General features: G+C 42.3%; 1 protein-coding gene across 1 annotated transcript in view; it reads right to left on the bottom strand.

Annotated features, from left to right (window-relative positions):
* LOC144505344 (glutamate receptor ionotropic, delta-2-like) overlaps positions 1–18,757 on the bottom strand; it is a 393,564-nt gene that overhangs the window by 223,727 nt on the left and 151,080 nt on the right. The gene's annotated exons all lie outside the window — the stretch shown is intronic.

Below are 18,757 nucleotides of genomic sequence, written 5' to 3'. Positions count from 1 at the left end.
CCAAAATGGAGCAGCCATATAAATACTTTGGTTATAAAAGCAAGTCAGAGGCTGGGAATCCTACAGTGAGTAACTCTCCTCCTGATTCCCCAAAGCCTGTCCATCATCTACAAGGCACCAGACAAAAATGTAGGGAAATACTCTCCAGGATGTGTGTAGCTCCAACAACACTCAAGAAGCTCAATAACATGGATGAGAGGTGTGTGGAGGGATATGGTCCAAGTGCAGGTCAGTGGGACTAGGCATAAAATGGTTCGGCACAGACAAGAAGGGCCAAAAGGCCTGTTTCTGAGCTGTAATTTTCTATGGTTCTAACACCTAGGACAAAGCAGCTTGTTCGATCATTACCCCATCCACCCCTCCACCATGATGGCATACTGACATCAGCGTGCACCATCTACAATATGCACTGCAGCAACAAACCTCCTTCAACAGTACCTTCCAAACCCATGACCCCTACCAACTAGAATGCCAAGGGAAAGGACGCACAGCAACACCTCCACCTGCAACTTCCCCTTCAAATCACACACCACCCTGACTTAGAACTATATCACTGTTCCTTCACTGTCTTTAGGTTAAAGTCCTGGAATTCTTTTGAGTGCACCTACACCAGAAGGACTGCAGCAGTTCAAGAAGGCAGCTCACCACCAAGTTAATGGGGGTAACTAGGTATGGGCTTTGCCAGTAAAGCTCTCATCCCAGGAATGAAAGGGGGTAGTAGTTGGGGGACTAATAATTTGTTAGACATGGTTTCTACTTGAAAGCTAACTTTTCACAAAAGTAGTTGCTATCGTATTACAACTGTAGCATTTCAGACTTTCATTTATATAGTGCCTTTCATGACGTCAGAACATCCCAAGGTGCAATACAGCCAATAAGTTCCTTTTGAAGTACAGTCACTATTGTAATGTAGGAAGAGTCACCAATTTGAGCATAGCAAGCTCTGACAAACAATAGTGTGAAGAAGCCAAGATGATGCTATTTGTGATGATTGAAGGATAACTATAGGATATTGGGATAACTCTCCTGCACTTTTTCAAAATAAGGTTACGGGATCTTTCTCTGTCCACCCACAAGCCTTAGTTTACTGTCTCATTTGAAAGACAGTGGCCGGAATTCTCTGGCCATTCACGGTCCCACCGGCAGGGCACCCCCGCCTACAGTTTTGCCACGGCTTGGGCTGACATCAATGGGAAATATCCCATCGGCAGTGGCGGGACCAGAGAATCCTGCCGCTAGCGAACAGCACACCGCCTTCCACCGCTGGGAAACACGTGGCTGAGAGGCTGGAGAATCTCGATCAGCATGTTTGATTAGTGTAGCACTCCCTCAGTACTACACTGGAATTTTGAGTTCACCCTACCCCCTCCCCCTCCCCACCCACCTCCCCACCCAGTGCATTCTGAGGCGAAGTGTGGGGGGAAACGTGAAATTGCATGGATGAGATTCCCTCTGGGTTCCAGCTGGTGGCAATTTAAAGGTGAGGCAGGCAGCAGCTTGGACGGGAAGCCTGCTCTTGTCCCAATTGAAGCCCTTAGATGGCCACTTAATGGCTTTTTCCTGCACAGCCTCAATTTTTAGGCTGGTGGGTAGATGATAGTTTGTGGCGGGAGCAAATAAATGAACAAAGCTGTATCTTCAGCAGCAAGTGGAGTGGGGAGAGCAAGTGCACCTCTATCACAAGCCTTCTTCTGACTGGGGGTGCCCACTCCTTACGGCCTGGTGATCTCCTGATCACCCCACTTGTGACCCTCCATTGCACGCCTGCCATTAACCTGTTCTCTGGCTCCGAGGATTTAGTGTCAGGCAGTTCCCTACAGTGCCTCTTCCAGCCACTGCAGCACTATTGCTGGAGGAATTGACTGACAGCTCTTCAGGATAGGACTTCCTCCCGAGTGGAAGTCCTGCCTTATGCCAATCGAAGCTCATTCGAGTGTAATATGGCACTGAGGCTGTTGGAGCCGGTGGGGATGTGTTCCTCAGTGACACTTTCAGACCCTGGATTGGGACAAGCAGCTAAAACCCTCTGACACAGTGGCAAGAGAGCTGGCAACTGAGCCATGACTGTCATCTACAATATGTTGCCATTTCTCTTAGGGACTTAGGCACATAAATAGATCACTCAACCCCTCAACCCTGTTCCCCTATTTAGTTAGATCATAGTTGTTCTGTATCCTATATGCACTTGACTCCATGGGTGGGATTTTCCAGCCACGCTCACCCCAAAACCGGAAAAATCCCACCCGAGGTCAACGGACCTTTGCATTGTTCCCACCCCCACCTCCCCTCATCCACTACGATTTTGGTGGCGGGCAGGATGCCGACATTCCACCCCAAATCTTTTACTTTACTATATCTGTTACGCAAGTCATTCATAAAATTAGTGAACAGTTGAGGCCCCAGCAAACACTGTTGTGGGCTGGAATTCAGCATTGCAAAAAACAGGTTGGCTGGTGACAGTTCAGAGGTTTTTTTTAGAATCTTTACCTTGGTCCCAACCTACCATTTCTGGGTTTAATGGAGTTTGGGTAAGGAATAGGCAGCCAATTAGCCAAAGGAAGAATGCTGTGAACTCTACAACTTGTGGGGAAACTCAGATGTCTTATGACCTGCCTATGTAACCTGTCCTTGTTAATATTCAGGCCCACTGGTCACTTCTTTCCAATATAAGGAGAGAAAGTTTCAGTCCCTGATTCATTATTCGTTTCCGAAGAATGCCACTGACAGTATTCTCATCTTCTACTGTGAAGACTGGTGCAAAATATTAAAACAACCATTTTAAATGGCTTCTGTCTTTCCTCAGATACATCAGACTTCTTAACTGTTTCCAATGCAACCTCAGGCCTGCAGTTATACTGTCACTTTTGCTTTGATGCATTGCAGCTTTAGGTGCACATAAATCCAAAAGTGGTAACCAGTTTCAAAGTCAGTTCTAATTCTAGCTGTGAACATGTTGCCAGCCATCCCTATCTCAAGTTACATAGGTTTGGTGTGAGTCAAACTGCAGCCACATATGAAGAGTGCTTGGTGGTCCATTGAGACTGTTGATATTGTATTGCTGGTACATAAGATGGTTGTCTAATTTACAAACAAAAATCCCCAAAACTTTGAACATTTGTTTTATCCAAATATTTTCAGCAATATTCTGTGAAGAAGGATTGGGATAACCTAGACAAATATCTTTATCAACTATACAGCACATTAACAAATCTGCTACTTTCTGTTAATTCTTACGTCATTCAATCACGTCCCTCATATACTTCGAGTGACCTTCTCTCATATTTAGTGAACTTCACTTTGTTGGTTTTAAAAACTGTATCATGCATAAAAAAAAGGTGAGAATTATGTTTCAATTATAAACTTGGTTATCGTGTCAGCTAAAACGTATGGGGCCAGAATACTCGGCAAACAGCAGACAGGATCTGTACAAAGATAGTTTTAATCTGTGCTTAGAAATATTTACTGCAGATAACAGTAACAATAACGTCATGTTCTAAATGCACATTTCTAATTATGCCCATTGATAGTTGCCTTTTTCGAAGTTTCAACGTTGATCCAATGGAATTGGAATAATTTACTCCTTTTCACGCAGCAATGCCATTGCTGTCATTAACGATTTGAACTAAAATATATTCTGTCACAAAGTATTACAAAAATTGCAACACAGAAACAGGCAATTGGCCCAAGAGGTCCATATCAGTATTTACGCTCCACATGATTATTCTCCTCTCATCTAATCTCATCACTTTATACTTATCAAGTCGAGTATCCATTATCCGAAACCCTTGGGGCTGTTTGCATTTTAATATTCAGATATTTTGGATCTACCATACATACGGTAAACCTACTTATATTACTTTAGCCTAAGCTAGATATAGTCTACAAGTACTAGGTTGTGTCTGCATTAGCCAACTCTCACACTACCCTACTCTGTACCTATCAATACATATTGCAGCTGCAATATAGTATTACCTTGTTTTACTAAAATGCAAGTTAATTACATATTTGTTCAATAAAGTTCAGTTTTTGGATGTGTTTTGTTTTTGGAAAAATGGTTAAGTGAAATTCGACCTGAATTCCTTTTCCCTTCCTTTGTTTTGAAATTACTTTTAAATATATAATTGCCAATTAGTTTCTGATCATGACTTGAAGGGTAAAATATCTATTATCATTTGCCTTAGCATTAATAATCATTGGTAATACAAATCTAAGTTCAATATTTGTCAGACAACTCTATAACTCCTTTTGAAGGAAGCTTGACATAGAATCAACCCCTGGCATGTATTCCATCCTATCTGTCTCTGCCGTCCTTTATCTCCTAGATATTCCTTAACTGTGATCCAATATGCATTATAGTTAGTGCTCTATTAATGAAATAACATCAATGTTACTGATGTAACCTTTAAATTGTTGCTAAGATGTCAACACTCGTCAGTTAAGTGGAATGGAAAATGTCAATATCAGATTTTAAGAATGTTCTCTTGATAAATAATCCTAGTTCTGTTGCTTATTCATTGTTTTTACTTTCTATTTTGAACATGACAAAAATATAAATTTAGTGTTTGACAGCCAAACAGACACACTATTAGCAATTCTCCTCCTGTGCCTTCCTAATTTGGCAGCCAAGAGACCCAGACCACATTCAGCGACAAGCTTTCGTATTCATATTCTGTTCCCGAGCAAAAAGCTCACCTATTTCTGCAGTGTAAACCAATTGGTTACTCTATATTGCTGGCTGGAAGGTTAAGACATGTTTGTGGTGATTTGGGGAGGCTGGGGGTGTGGTGGGGACAACAGGTGAGAGGGAAGATCATTATTTTAGCAAGGTCACAATGAGTGTTGCTGCACCCCTTCTGTCACAATAAAATTCTTCTAAACCAACTTAATTTATTTTAAAATACATCCTTCAGACCCTTTATAGATTAGGGAGGTGATTTTCCCATCCTGCTGTGCTAACAAATTAGCGCAGCAGGCTGGGAGAATCCCGCGGTGGGCAATGCGCGGGATTCACGAACGTGTTCCCATCACAATAGGGTTCCCAGCGCCGGATTTCTATTGGCATCTGCTCTGTGCCAGAAATCGGCAGGGAGGCAAGGTAAGTATTTAAATACTAATTTTAATGTAATTTAAATGCTATTAGCAGGCCCAGGACTGGAGTCTCTGGGTCCGCTTGCATCTCCCCCCCCCTGCCAAAGTGTTTCACTCCAGCAGGGTTTAGAGTAGCTTCCCATTTTCGGGGAACTAGCAGCTCAACCCCACTGGAGTGAAGGGGGGCAAACGGGGCCCCCTGGGGGGTTGAGCTGCGGGGGGGGGGGGGGGGGGGGGGGGGTGCTGCCCCCTGGGCATTGACACCCTAAGACGTCTCACAACACCAGGTTAAAGTCCAACAGGTTTATTTGGTAGCCCAAGCCACAAGCTTTCGGAGCACTGCCTCTTCATCAGGTGAGTGGGAGTTCTGTTCACAAACAGGGCATTTAAAGACACAAACTCAATTTACAAAATAATGGTTGGAATGCGAGTCTTTACAGGCAATCAAGTCTTAAAGGTACAGACAATGTGAGTGGAGTGAGGGTTCAGCACAGATGCTTAACACCTTTCACAACGTTGGTTCAGGCCAGCAAATGGGTGCTCATCATTTCCCTCAGACTTTCAGCTCGGTATAAAATGGGTGGCCAGCAGTTGAAAATCTCCTTAAAAATTACTAAAATAATCCCATAACTGTTAATATATTTCTTTCATCAGCACTTTGAGTCAATATTGATTTAGGGAAGTTGTTGTATGCAATTTCGATTTGGATCCCTGCTCCTAAAGATACCACAATTTTATTATCCATATATCAAGGTACCTATTATACCATGACGTATGTGTTTAATCAATTGAACTATTAACATCTTGAAAAGCCATTTTCTAAATTATTGTTCCATGATCATGGACCTTTAGTACTTGTGTTCTGTTGATAAAACCATCATGCCACACATGATGCTGCAAGAAACCAATTACTGTATGCTAAACCTGACATTATAATTATAATTTATTTTAATTGAGACAATTTTGTCTCTCTTTTGGAGTTAATTATGTTTTTAATAATTTACATTCATTGTTATTTCCTTCACAATCACATTTTGAATTTCCACATTAAAATTTTAATTCATTAAGAATTAAGACCTGATTTTAGATTTGAATGAATCTGGATTGCATCTCCGCAGTATTCAGAATGAATTAAATTAGAACATATCTTATTTATTTCAGATTGTATTCCATTAAATTAAACTGCGAATGAGCTCCTAAATTTTAACCATCTGTCGGAGTTTTTTTTGAAATTCTGACATAATACCTTTTCATAAACAATTCTTGCTAAATTAATATTTTGGGTGTTTCAATGTATTGTGTCATCAGAACATTGATAAAGACACTTCAGATTAATCTAGATACACATTTTAAAATTAAGCCTACATAAGCTGAATAACTTCAATTATCTTCTAATTATGTTCAGGATAATTTGTGGGAGAAATGGGTTTTGATTCATGGGGAACTGGCACTGGGGAAAGAGGAAGCTGTATCTCTGGATGGTCTTCACCTGAATCATGTTGAGACCAGTGTTCTGGTGAGCCATGAAACTAGGGCAGTAGAGAGGGCTTTAAAAAAAATATTATGGGCAAGGGATCAAGTGAGGAAAGACGTGATGAAGGGCGAGGACAAGACAAGAGAGCAAGGTAGCAACAAGAGTGATGATAGTCAGAACATGGCAGACAAGGGACAGAGCATACAAACCTAGGAGTGCATCAGCAGGTAACGCCAGAGGTTGCAAAAAAGATTGAAGTAAAGGCTTTGTATCTGAATGCCTGTAGCATTTGTAACAAAATGGATGAATTGTTAGCTCAAATAGAAATAAACATGTATGATCTGATTGTCATCTCAGGGCTGGCCATCCGGGTGGAGGGGAGGGTCTGGGATGGTCATCGGAGGGGAGAAGGGGCTGGGAGCTGGGACTGTCGGGGTGGGAGGGTGGGGGGGGGAGTCGGGACTGTGGGAAGGGAAGAGGGGAGGGGAGATCGGGGCTGGTTGGGAGGGTGGGGAACATGGAGGTTGGCCCGGGAAAGTCCAGGAGCCAACGATCAGGGTTGGGGGGGTTGGGTTGGAAGGCCAACGATGGGGAGTTCCGTAGAAGGCCAGCTATCGGGCTGGCCTGTGGTCTGGAGGCCAGCAATTGGGGGCCACTGTACATGCTCCGATCTCCGCCCTGACAATCGGCATGTGCGCAGTGGCCCGCTTAGCGCTTTGCTGCCGGCCTCTCGGGCGGGAATAGGCCCCGCCCCCTGATTTTCAGAGCTACTCACGTTTGGGCACTATGTGATGCAAACAGTGTCGCAGATTAATTCTGAAATCACACGAAAAAAACCAACGGGATTTACTCCCATTTTCCGGCACTTTGGGGAGAATCCCAGCCGTAGAATCAGTTTGAGGAGGGATAGGAACTAGCAAAGGTAAGGAATCACTTGTGGGAGTAGTTCGTAGGCTCCCTAACAGTATCTACACTGTAGGATGGGATATACAGGAAAAATAATGAGGGCTGATGAGAAAGGTATGGCGATGATCATGGGTGCTTTTAATCTATGCACAGATTTGATAAATCAGATTGGCAAAGGTAGCCTGGAAGATGGGTTCATGGAGTGTTTTCAGGACAGTAATTTTGAATAGCACATTGTTGGACCAACCACACAGCAGGATATTTTAGGCCTGGCAATGTGCAATGAGACAGGATTAATTAATGATCTCATAGTGAAAGACATGCTCGGGATCATTGACCATAACAATTTGACTTTTGTCTTTCATTTCAGGGAGAGAAAAGTGGATCTAAAACTAATGTCTTGAACTTAAATAAAGGCAATTGTAAGGGTGTGAAGACAGGGCAGGCTAAAGTGAATTTGGAATTAATGTTAAGGCTTATGTCGTTAGAGATACAATGGAGATTTTTCAGAAAACTGAGCAGAGATGCATTTCAGCCAAAAAGAAAGAAAGACTCCAAGTGAAAGATGCATCATTCACGGTTAACTAATAAATTTAAAGGTCATATCAAATTGAAAGGAAAGGCAGATAATTCCACAAAGATTAATGACAGATCAAAAGGCTGGGCAGAACATTAAACAACAGCAAAGAATGATTAGAAAAGTGATAAGGCGGGAGGAATTAGGGTATGAGAGAAAGCTAGAAATATAAAAACAGATATTAAAAGATTCTACAAGTATTTAACAGGAAAAGAGAAACTAAAGTGACTGTTAGTCCTTTAGAGAGTCAGTCCAGGGAATTAATGATAGGAAATAAGCAAATGGCAGATGCATTGAACAGATTTTTTTGTCCTTCTTTAGAAAATCCAAATAATATCCCTGAAATAATTGTAAATCAAAAGATGAAAGGGAGGGAGAACTTAAAACTATCAGAATCACTAGGAAAAGGGAACAGAGAAAATAGTTAGAACTAAAGAATAATAAGTCCCCAGCTCTTGATTAACTTCATCCTATTGTCTTAAAAGTGGCTGCTGTGATAGTAGATCATAGAATCTCTGCAGTACAGAAGGAGGCCATTTGGTCCATCGAGCCTGCACCGACTACAATCCCACCCCTATCCCCATAACCCCTGCTAATCCCCCTGAAACTAAGGTCAATTTAGCGTGGCCAAGCAACCTGACCCGCAGATCTTTGGACTGTAGGAGGAAACTCACACAGACACGGGGAGAATGTGCAAACGCCACTCAAACAGTGACCCAAGTCGGGAATCAAACCCAGGTTCCTGGCGCTGTGAGGCAGCAGTGCTAACCACTATGTCACCATGTCACATTAGATGCATTGGTTTTAAATTTCCAAAATTTCCTAGATTTTGGAAAAGTCCCATTAGATTGGAAAATAATGTATGTAACTCTTCTATTCAAGCAAGGAGGGGAAAACGGGGAACCACGGGCCAGTTAGCCTAATATCTGTCTTAAGAAAAATGCTAGAATCTATCAATAAGGAGCTCATAGCAAGGCACTTAGAAAATATGAATGCAATCAGGCAGAGTTAATATGTTTTGTGAAAAAGAAATGGTGTTTGACCAATTTATTGGAATTATTTGGGGAGGTAACAAGCAACATGGAAAAAAAGTGAACTTTGCACTTGGATTTCCTGAAGGCATTTGATAAGTGTTCACCCCGAGACTGGAAATTCCTGCCCGAGGTCAACAGACCTTTAGATGGTCCATCAAATTTTCTGAGCCACCCGTGATGATCCTATTACAACTCCTGCAGAAGAGTGGCATCAATCCCAAAATAATGATGTACACCCCTTTTGCCTTATTTTCCTGGGATGGCCGAGTGAAAAGTCCTGCGGTAATTCACGCTCTCAAAATTTGAGTACTCCAAAACACTTTTCACTTACTCTGTTAACATCAAGTGCATAGAGAGGTTGCAGTTATCTCAAAGTGATTCATTTTGTTAGATGCGCTTAAGGGCTAAACTGGAGTTTAACTGGCCAAAATATTAGCTTGTGAATTCCATTCTGGTTTCGCGAAAATAATGAGTTAATTGATCAAGTATATTACACATTCTTAATGAAGTATGTTCAGTAGGTTTACAGTCAGTTGAAAAAGAAATTAATTCATCTTCTGAAGCAATTTTTGACTCGTGGGATTAATAACATTGGAGCTGACAATGTTCCTTTTCACACCAAGGAATTGTTCTATTTCCATTGACAATTAAATCCTGGGCGGAGTGGTGGGACACTTTTGTTTCTCTTTTGAATATGTATATTCTCCTTTATAAAAATTATTTGCCGTAGTAATGAATATTCACAATTTATTATAGCCATAGAAAGCCTGAATCTGCTTGTCCATCCCAGTAGGGCAGATGAGTGATTTTACTGACAGGAAATATGCCTGTTCATTATAGGACTGCTAAATACAAACTAGCGAGTGAGCAACTTTGTATTTTTTTTTGCATGGCTGCAGTGGAATGACCGAACTCATGGTACCAACCTAATTTAATTTGATTTGATTTCTTATTGTCACATGTATTGGGATGACGTGAAAAGCATTGTTTCTTGCGCACTATACAAACAAAACATACTGTTCGTCGTGTACATAGGGGAGAAGGAAAGGAAAGGGTGCAGAATATAGTGTTGCAGTTACAGATAGGGTGAAGAGAAAGATCAGCTTAATATATGATAGGCCCATTCAAAAGTCTGATCGCAGCAGGGAAGAAGCCATTCTTGAGTTGGTTGACATGTGTTCTCAGACTTTTGTATCTTTTTCCCAACGGAAGAAGATTGAAGAGAGTATGTCTGAGTGCGTCAGGTCCGTGATTATGCTGACTGCTTTTCCGAGGCAGCGGGAAAGATAAAGTCAATGGATGGGAGGTGGGTTTGTATGATGGACTGGGCTATGTTCACAACCCTTTGTAGTTTCTTGTGGTCTTGGTTAGAGCAGGATCTGTACCAAGCTGTGATACAACCAGAAAGAATACTTTCTATGGTGCATTTGTGAAAATTAGTAAGAGTCATTACGGACATGCCAAAATTTCTTAGCATTCTAAGAAAGAAGAGGCATTGGTGAGCTTTCCTACCTGTAGCGTCTTATCTATTATGCCCCAGTCTAGTCAGATGTAATAATACTCCTATCAATTAAAGGTTGGTAAAGAAGATAAAATTGAATATCACATGACTGGTCCACAAATTCCACAGATGCGATATCAAATTCCCATGTGAATAATTCCCTGGCCAAATACATCCCTCATCTGAAAAGTTGCATATCTGGGTTCTGTGCCTAAAATGAAAGGAGAAGAATATGCACTTCTATCTCCCAAAATAGGAGAAAACATGTAACCTAAACGTGAAGTAATATAGTCAACGAAGATGAAGGACTATGATTTGCTCACCAGAAAAGTCTATGTCTAGAAATGGAGACTTCTACCAACCCCTTTGGCCCAGAATGCAACAACTATGATCCAGTAGCCCCCTTTGTCATACTAAGCCTCACAGCCTGTAGAAGATCACTTCCAATCTACCAACTCTCTCTCCAATCTAGTGCACGGAGAAATCCAAGCGCCTTTGATCATTGGTAGGCACAAGACAGAAACAGTCATATTAAGTTAATTTCTTCATAAAGTCAGTTTTATGTGCCTCAGCTCATTAACCATAAATTTAAATTTATCCAGCACAAAAAAACTGCCACTTCAAGATAAGACACTAACTGCAAAATCCAGCACTACCTCAGATTCCAGCAAGAGCCAACCCTCATGTGATTCTTCCTCCACTTTCTGACAGACTCCAGCAGCCACATCACTTATGCCTCAAGTTCCTCTCCATGGCAAAATACAACAAAGGAAGTCTGAAGGGAGCCTGGGTTGAAACAAATGAAGGAGGAATATGGGTATATGGAGACAAACAGTCAGTACTGTTACGTTCAACAACATGCTGGAGAGATAATTCAAGAAATGTTGATAGTCTGATATAAAGTAAGGTGGGAAGGGGCTCCTGTAGGCCACCGCACTGGCATAGCCCTGAAAGGCTTGAAGGGCATGTTTCTGAACTGTAAAATTTGGTGTAAAGATTACACAAAATATAAACCAGTACCCTTAAAAGAAAATTGTTTGAAAGAATCACTCTTGGCATTAACCTAATTTGTACATACCTAGCCCCTTTCTTTCAGAAACTAGAATACCTTATATACCAAGTGTTTAGTTTAACCTCGATTTCCCAATGTGTTGACAGAAAATATCTTTGCAAAGACCTTTTTTTAAAGGAGTATATATTATCTTTTCTGCTGACATTCTTCAACTAAGTGTACATTCAGAATACTGAAGTTTTCTAAACAAAATGTTAATGAGGAAGTCACTATATCTCTATGTTTAATATGCAGTTTAACAGGTCTAATCAACTCAACATTGAGTTTAGACAGCAGTTTTTGGGATGTCTGAAGGAGAGATATCAGCTGAGGGAAAATCACCCAGTGAAAGCTCAGAAGTTCGTCAAAAGAAAAACCATTTGCAACTGAGCCAACCCTGGAAAGAAGCTTTGGTGTTGAAATAGTGGTAAATCATCACTGAGGTTTTGTGTTTGTAAGGGTATTAGAACATAGAACATAGAACATAGAACAGTACAGCACAGAACAGGCCCTTCGGCCCACGATGTTGTGCCGACCTTCATCTGAAACCAAAATCAAGCTATCCCACTCCCTATCATCCTGGTGTGCTCCATGTGCCTATCCAATAACCGCTTAAATGTTCCTAAAGTGTCTGACTCCACTATCACTGCAGGCAGTCCATTCCACACCCCAACCACTCTCTGCGTAAAGAACCTACCTCTGATATCCGTCCTGTATCTCCCACCATGAACCCTATAGTTATGCCCCCTTGTAATAGCTCCATCCACCCGAGGAAATAGTCTTTGAACGTTCACTCTATCTATCCCCTTCATCATTTTATACACCTCTATTAAGTCTCCCCTCAGCCTCCTCCGCTCCAGAGAGAACAGCCCTAGCTCCCTCAACCTTTCCTCATATGACCTACCCTCCAAACCAGGCAGCATCCTGGTAAATCTCCTCTGCACTCCTTCCAGCGCTTCCACATCCTTCCTATAGTGAGGTGACCAGAACTGCACACAATATTCCAAATGTGGTCTCACCAAGGTCCTGTACAGTTGCAGCATAACCCCACGGCTCTTAAACTCCAACCCCCTGTTAATAAAAGCTAACACACTATAGGCCTTCTTCACAGCTCTATCCACTTGACTGGCAACCTTTAGAGATCTGTGGATATGGACCCCAAGATCTCTCTGTTCCTCCACAGTCTTCAGAACCCTACCTTTGACCCTGTAATCCACATTTAAATTTGTCCTACCAAAATGAATCACCTCACATTTATCAGGGTTAAACTCCATTTGCCATTTTTCAGCCCAGCTTTGCATCCTATCTATGTCTCTTTGCAGCCTACAACAGCCCTCCACCTCATCCACTGCTCCACCAATCTTGGTGTCATCAGCAAATTTACTGATCCACCCTTCAGCCCCCTCCTCTAAGTCATTAATAAAAATCACAAAGAGCAGAGGACCAAGCACTGATCCCTGCGGCACACCGCTAGCAACCTGCCTCCAATCCGAAAATTTTCCATCGACCACCACCCTCTGTCTTCGGTCAGACAGCCAGTTGCCTATCCAATCGGCCAACTTTCCCTCTATCCCACACCTCCTCACTTTCATCATAAGCCGACCATGGGGGACCTTATCAAACGCCTTACTAAAATCCATGTATATGACATCAACTGCCCTACCTTCATCAACACACTTAGTTACCTCCTCAAAAAATTCTATCAAATTTGTGAGGCACGACTTGCCCTTCACGAATCCGTGCTGACTATCTCGGATTAATCCGCATCTTTCTAAATGGTCGTAAATCCCATCCCTAAGGACCCTTTCCATCAATTTACCAACCACCGAAGTAAGACTAACCGGTCTATAATTACCAGGGTCATTTCTATTCCCTTTCTTAAACAGAAGAACAACATTCGCCATTCTCCAGTCCTCTGGCACCATCCCCGTGGACAGCGAGGACCCAAAGATCAACGCCAAAGGCTCTGCAATCTCATCCCTTGCCTCCCAAAGAATCCTAGGATACATTTCATCAGGCCCAGGGGACTTATCGACCTTCAGTTTATTCAAAACTGCCAAGACATCCTCCCTCCGAACATCTATTTCCTCCAGCCTATTAGCCTGTAACACCTTCTCTTCCTCAAAAACATGGCCCCTCTCCTTGGTGAACACTGAAGAAAAGTATTCATTCATCACCTCGCCTATCTCTACTGACTCCATACACAAGTTCCCACTACTGTCCTTGACCGGCCCTAACCTCACCCTGGTCATTCTTTTATTCCTCACATAAGAGTAAAAAGCCTTGGGGTTTTCCTTGATCCGACCCACCAAGGACTTCTCATGTCCCCTCCTAGCTCTCCTAAGCCCCTTTTTCAGCTCATTCCTTGCTAACTTGTAACCCTCAATCGAGCCACCTGAACCTTGTTTCCTCATCCCTACATAAGCTTCCCTCTTCCTTTTCACAAGACATTCCACCTCTTTTGTGAACCATGGTTCCCTCACTCGGCCATTTCCTCCCTGCCTGACAGGAACATACCTATCAAGGACATCCAGTATTTGTTCCTTGAAAAAATTCCACTTTTCATTAGTTCCTTTCTCTGACAGTTTCTGTTCCCAACTTATGCCCCCTAATTCTTGCCTAATCGCATCATATTGCTCGGATAAAAAGAATAGTGCGAGTTTGAATCATTTCTTGGTATTTGTATTCAAATCTTTCCAACCACTTTTCCTGGTGTAATTTAGTTCAGAAGTTTTATTCTTTGTGTTAAATGTACACTGGCAGACTCTTGTGAATGTGTTCAGTAACTGACCTCTGTGGTTTCTTAAAAAAAAGTTGGGAGCTATTAAGCCAAGTTTCACTCTGGGATCTGATTTGTCCTCTATTAAAATCAGTTGGGACCGTTACAAAGAGAAATGAATAAAATGATTGTGCTTAAATGCTCTCTGAGATAAAGATACAGGATAATTATGACAATCATTGTAATATCATACCTCTTATTCAAATATCTGGATTGTGAGTTCTGCAGAAATGAACTGTTATTTGAACTTATATTTTGTTTTCTTCAAAACAATGTAGAGGGGGAATTTTCCCCCAGTGCAACTGACATTAATGGTTACATGAGGCACTCTCCAGTACAAATTTCACAAATCAAGAACAAAACATTAAAGGAAAGAAAATATGAAGAATGTAAAAAATCTATACACATCAAGGAATGTATATTAATGACCAAGTCCTTGGTATACAGGGCACAATTTCAAAATATGTGAATGACACAAAAGATGGAAATATTGTGAAGCATGAAGAAGATAGTGTAGAGCTTCAAAAGGATTTAGACAGCTTGATGGAATGGATTGAAAAATGGCTAATGAAATTGAAAGCAGAGAAGTGTGAAGTGAATCATTTTGGTCGGAAGAACGCAGAGAGACAATGTAAAATAAAAGGTACAATTTCAAAGGGGCTGCAGGAGCAGAGAAACCTGGGTGTATATGTAAATAAATCAGTGAAGGTGGCAGAACAAATTGAGAGTGTGGTTGATGAAGCATATTGCATCTTGGGCTTTATCAATAATGACATGGAGTACAAAAGCAAGGAAGTTATGCTAAACCTGCATAAAACATTGTTCAGGCCTCAGCTGGAGCATTGCGTCTAGTTCTGGGCACTACACTTCGGGAAAGATTTGAAGGCTTTAGAGAAGGCGCAGAAAAGATTCATGAGAATGGGATGAGGAACTTCATTTGCAAGAAAAGATTGGCAAAATTGAGACCGTTCTCCTTGGAGAAAAGCAAGCAGAGAGGACATTTGATAGAGGTATTCAAAATCATGAGGGATCTGGATAGAGTGGATAGGGAGAAATTGTTCCTGCTGGCAGAAGGATCAAGAACCAAAGCACACAGATTCAAGCTAAATGGCAGCAGTGACGTGAGGAAAGTATTTTCCAAGTAGCAAGTGGAATGCGCTACCTGAGAGAATGGGGGAGGCAGGGTAAATTGAGGCTTTTAAAAAGGAATTGGATCATTATCTGTCAAGGAAAAACTGGCAGGGCAAAGGAATGGCATGAGGTGAACTGCTCTTTCAGAGGACCAGCACAGGCACAACAGGCTGAATGGTCTCCTTTATGTGCTGAATCATAGAATAGCTACCGTCCTTCTTTGCTCTTTATTTCTCGTTCAGTACCTGATTTGACATTGCATTTATCCACTCGAATTTATAACTTCCATCTCAATTCTTGAGCTGCTCATTTCATACTCCTTCAAATCTGCTTTGTTAAAGGAGATAGACAGTTGGCCACACTGCACACACAAGTCTGGATGCCTTGTCTCCCTCACTGCAATATTATCAGCTCACACTTTCAGTAAATGCCATGCGAAGAATCTGCAGGTGCAAGTCTGCTTTAATAGCCGTGGTCAATACACTCCCATAGTGAATTATGACCCAAAGAAAAGCAGTCAGGAAAAATTATGAACAGCATACAAAATCGTGAAGCAGAATTATTAGCCCCTGGTTGAAGAAAGAATAGAAACATCGATTTACTTATGGCACAGGAGGAGGTCGTTCGGCCCATCATGTCAGTATTAGCTGAAAAACAGCAATGTGGCCTAATCGGAACATCCAGCTTTTGGGCCTTAGCTCTGAAGGCTAAGACATTTTAAATCGATATTCAAGTACATTTTTAAAAATGCAGTAATAGTTTCTACCTTTTCAGGCAGTAAATGTCAGACACCCATCACCCTCTGGGTGAAATATTATCCCTCAACACCTTCAAATCCTCTACAAAGTAGTTTTAATCTATGCCCTCTGGTTATAGACGTCTTTGCCAGCAATCATCTTCCCTTCATATCCACTTTATGTAGGCCTCAAATAAATACACAAGCAAATCTCCCTCTAGCTTCCTCTGTTCCAAACAATCTCAGCCCATCACATCTTTCCTCATAGCTAAAATTTTCTCTTCTTGACAACATTCTCATGAATCTCCTCTGAAATCTTTCCAGCGCAATCACATCCTTCCATAATGCAGTGATCAGACCTCTAGACAGTACTCCAGTTGCTGTCTAATTCATGTTTTATACAATTCTAGAAGAGTCTCATTGCTTTTATACTGTATGCCTCAGCTTATCAAGTGAAGTATCCCATATGCCTTCTTAACCCCCTTAACTACATAGAATTACAGAGTTCATGGAATCCCTACAGTGCAGAAGGAGGCCATTCAGCCCATCTAGTCTGCACTGACCACAATCCCACGCAGGCTCTATTCCCATAACCCTACTTATTTACCCTACTAATCCCCTGACACTAAGGGTCAATTTACCATGGCCAATCAACCTAACTCGCACATCGTTGGTTTGTGGGAGGAAATGGGAGCACCCATAGGAAACCCACGCAGACACAGGGAGAACGTGCAAACTCCACACAGACAGTGACCCAAGCCAGGAATCGAACCCGGGTCCCCGGAGCTGTGAGGCAGCTGCGCCAACCACTGTGCCACCATGCTGCCCATAACTGCATTCCTGCTACCTACAGGAATCTATAGTCAGGCAGTCCAAGTTCCTCTGTTCCCCCATAATCCTCAGCATCATGCCATTTATTGTGCAATTCTTTTGTTTGTACACACTCTCCAAATGAACTACTTCACGCTTCTTTGTGTGTAATTTCAGTTGCTACTTTTCTGCCCATCAGTTCATTGATAGCTTCCTGCATTCCACAGCTTTCTTCCTTATCACCACACATTCAATTTTCGTATCATCTGCAAATTTCTTAATTACAACCCCATACATTTAAACATTTGTAAACATCATAAATAGAATGGGACCCAGTATTGGGCCCTGCAGAAGCCTCCTTGTAACAGTTTTCCAGTTATAAAAACACCCAGCAATCATTTACCATAAACCAGTCAGTCAATTTTGGATGCAACGTGCCACTTTCCCTTGGATCCCATGATCTTTTGTTTTTCTCACCAATTGCTTTTGTACCTGCACACTCTTGTACGTTCTCCCTGTGTCTGCGTGGGTTTCTGCCGGGTGCTCCAGTTTCCTACCGTAATCCAAAGATGCGCAGGTTAGCTGGATTGGCCATGCTAAATGTTCCCCTAGTGTTCAAAGATGTGTCGGTTAGGTGGATTATGATAAATGTGCGGGGTGACGCGGATAGGGCAGGGGTGTGGGCCTGGGTAAGATGCCCCTGCAGAGAGTTGGTGGAGACTCGACGAGCCGAATGGTCTCCTTTCGCGCTGTAGGGATTCTATGGTCCTATTAGAACATAGAACATAGAACAGTACAGCACAGAACAGGCCCTTCGGCCCACGATGTTGTGCCGACCTTCATCTGAAACCAAAATCAAGCTATCCCACTCCCTATCATCCTGGTGTGCTCCATGTGCCTATCCAATAACCGCTTAAATGTTCCTAAAGTGTCTGACTCCACTATCACTGCAGGCAGTCCATTCCACACCCCAACCACTCTCTGCGTAAAGAACCTACCTCTGATATCCGTCCTGTATCTCCCACCACGAACCCTATAGTTATGCCCCCTTGTAATAGCTCCATCCTCCCGAGGAAATAGTCTTTGAACGTTCACTCTATCTATCCCCTTCATCATTTTATACACCTCTATTAAGTCTCCCCTCAGCCTCCTCCGCTCCAGAGAGAACAGCCCTAGCTCCCTCAACCTTTCCTCATATGACCTACCCTCCAAACCAGGCAGCATCCTGGTAAATCTCCTCTGCACTCCTTCCAGCGCTTCCACATCCTTCCTATAGTGAGGTGACCAGAACTGCACACAATATTCCAAATGTGGTCTCACCAAGGTCCTGTACAGTTGCAGCATAACCCCACGGCTCTTAAACTCCAACCCCCTGTTAATAAAAGCTAACACACTATAGGCCTTCTTCACAGCTCTATCCACTTGACTGGCAACCTTTAGAGATCTGTGGATATGGACCCCAAGATCTCTCTGTTCCTCCACAGTCTTCAGAACCCTACCTTTGACCCTGTAATCCACATTTAAATTTGTCCTACCAAAATGAATCACCTCACATTTATCAGGGTTAAACTCCATTTGCCATTTTTCAGCCCAGCTTTGCATCCTATCTATGTCTCTTTGCAGCCTACAACAGCCCTCCACCTCATCCACTACTCCACCAATCTTGGTGT

The sequence above is a fragment of the Mustelus asterias genome, chromosome 16 (genome assembly GCF_964213995.1).
Source record: "Mustelus asterias chromosome 16, sMusAst1.hap1.1, whole genome shotgun sequence".
NCBI classification, from domain to species: Eukaryota; Metazoa; Chordata; class Chondrichthyes; order Carcharhiniformes; family Triakidae; genus Mustelus; species Mustelus asterias.
Note: the sequence above shows the minus strand (reverse complement) of the source record. Positions and strands in the feature narration are given on the sequence as shown.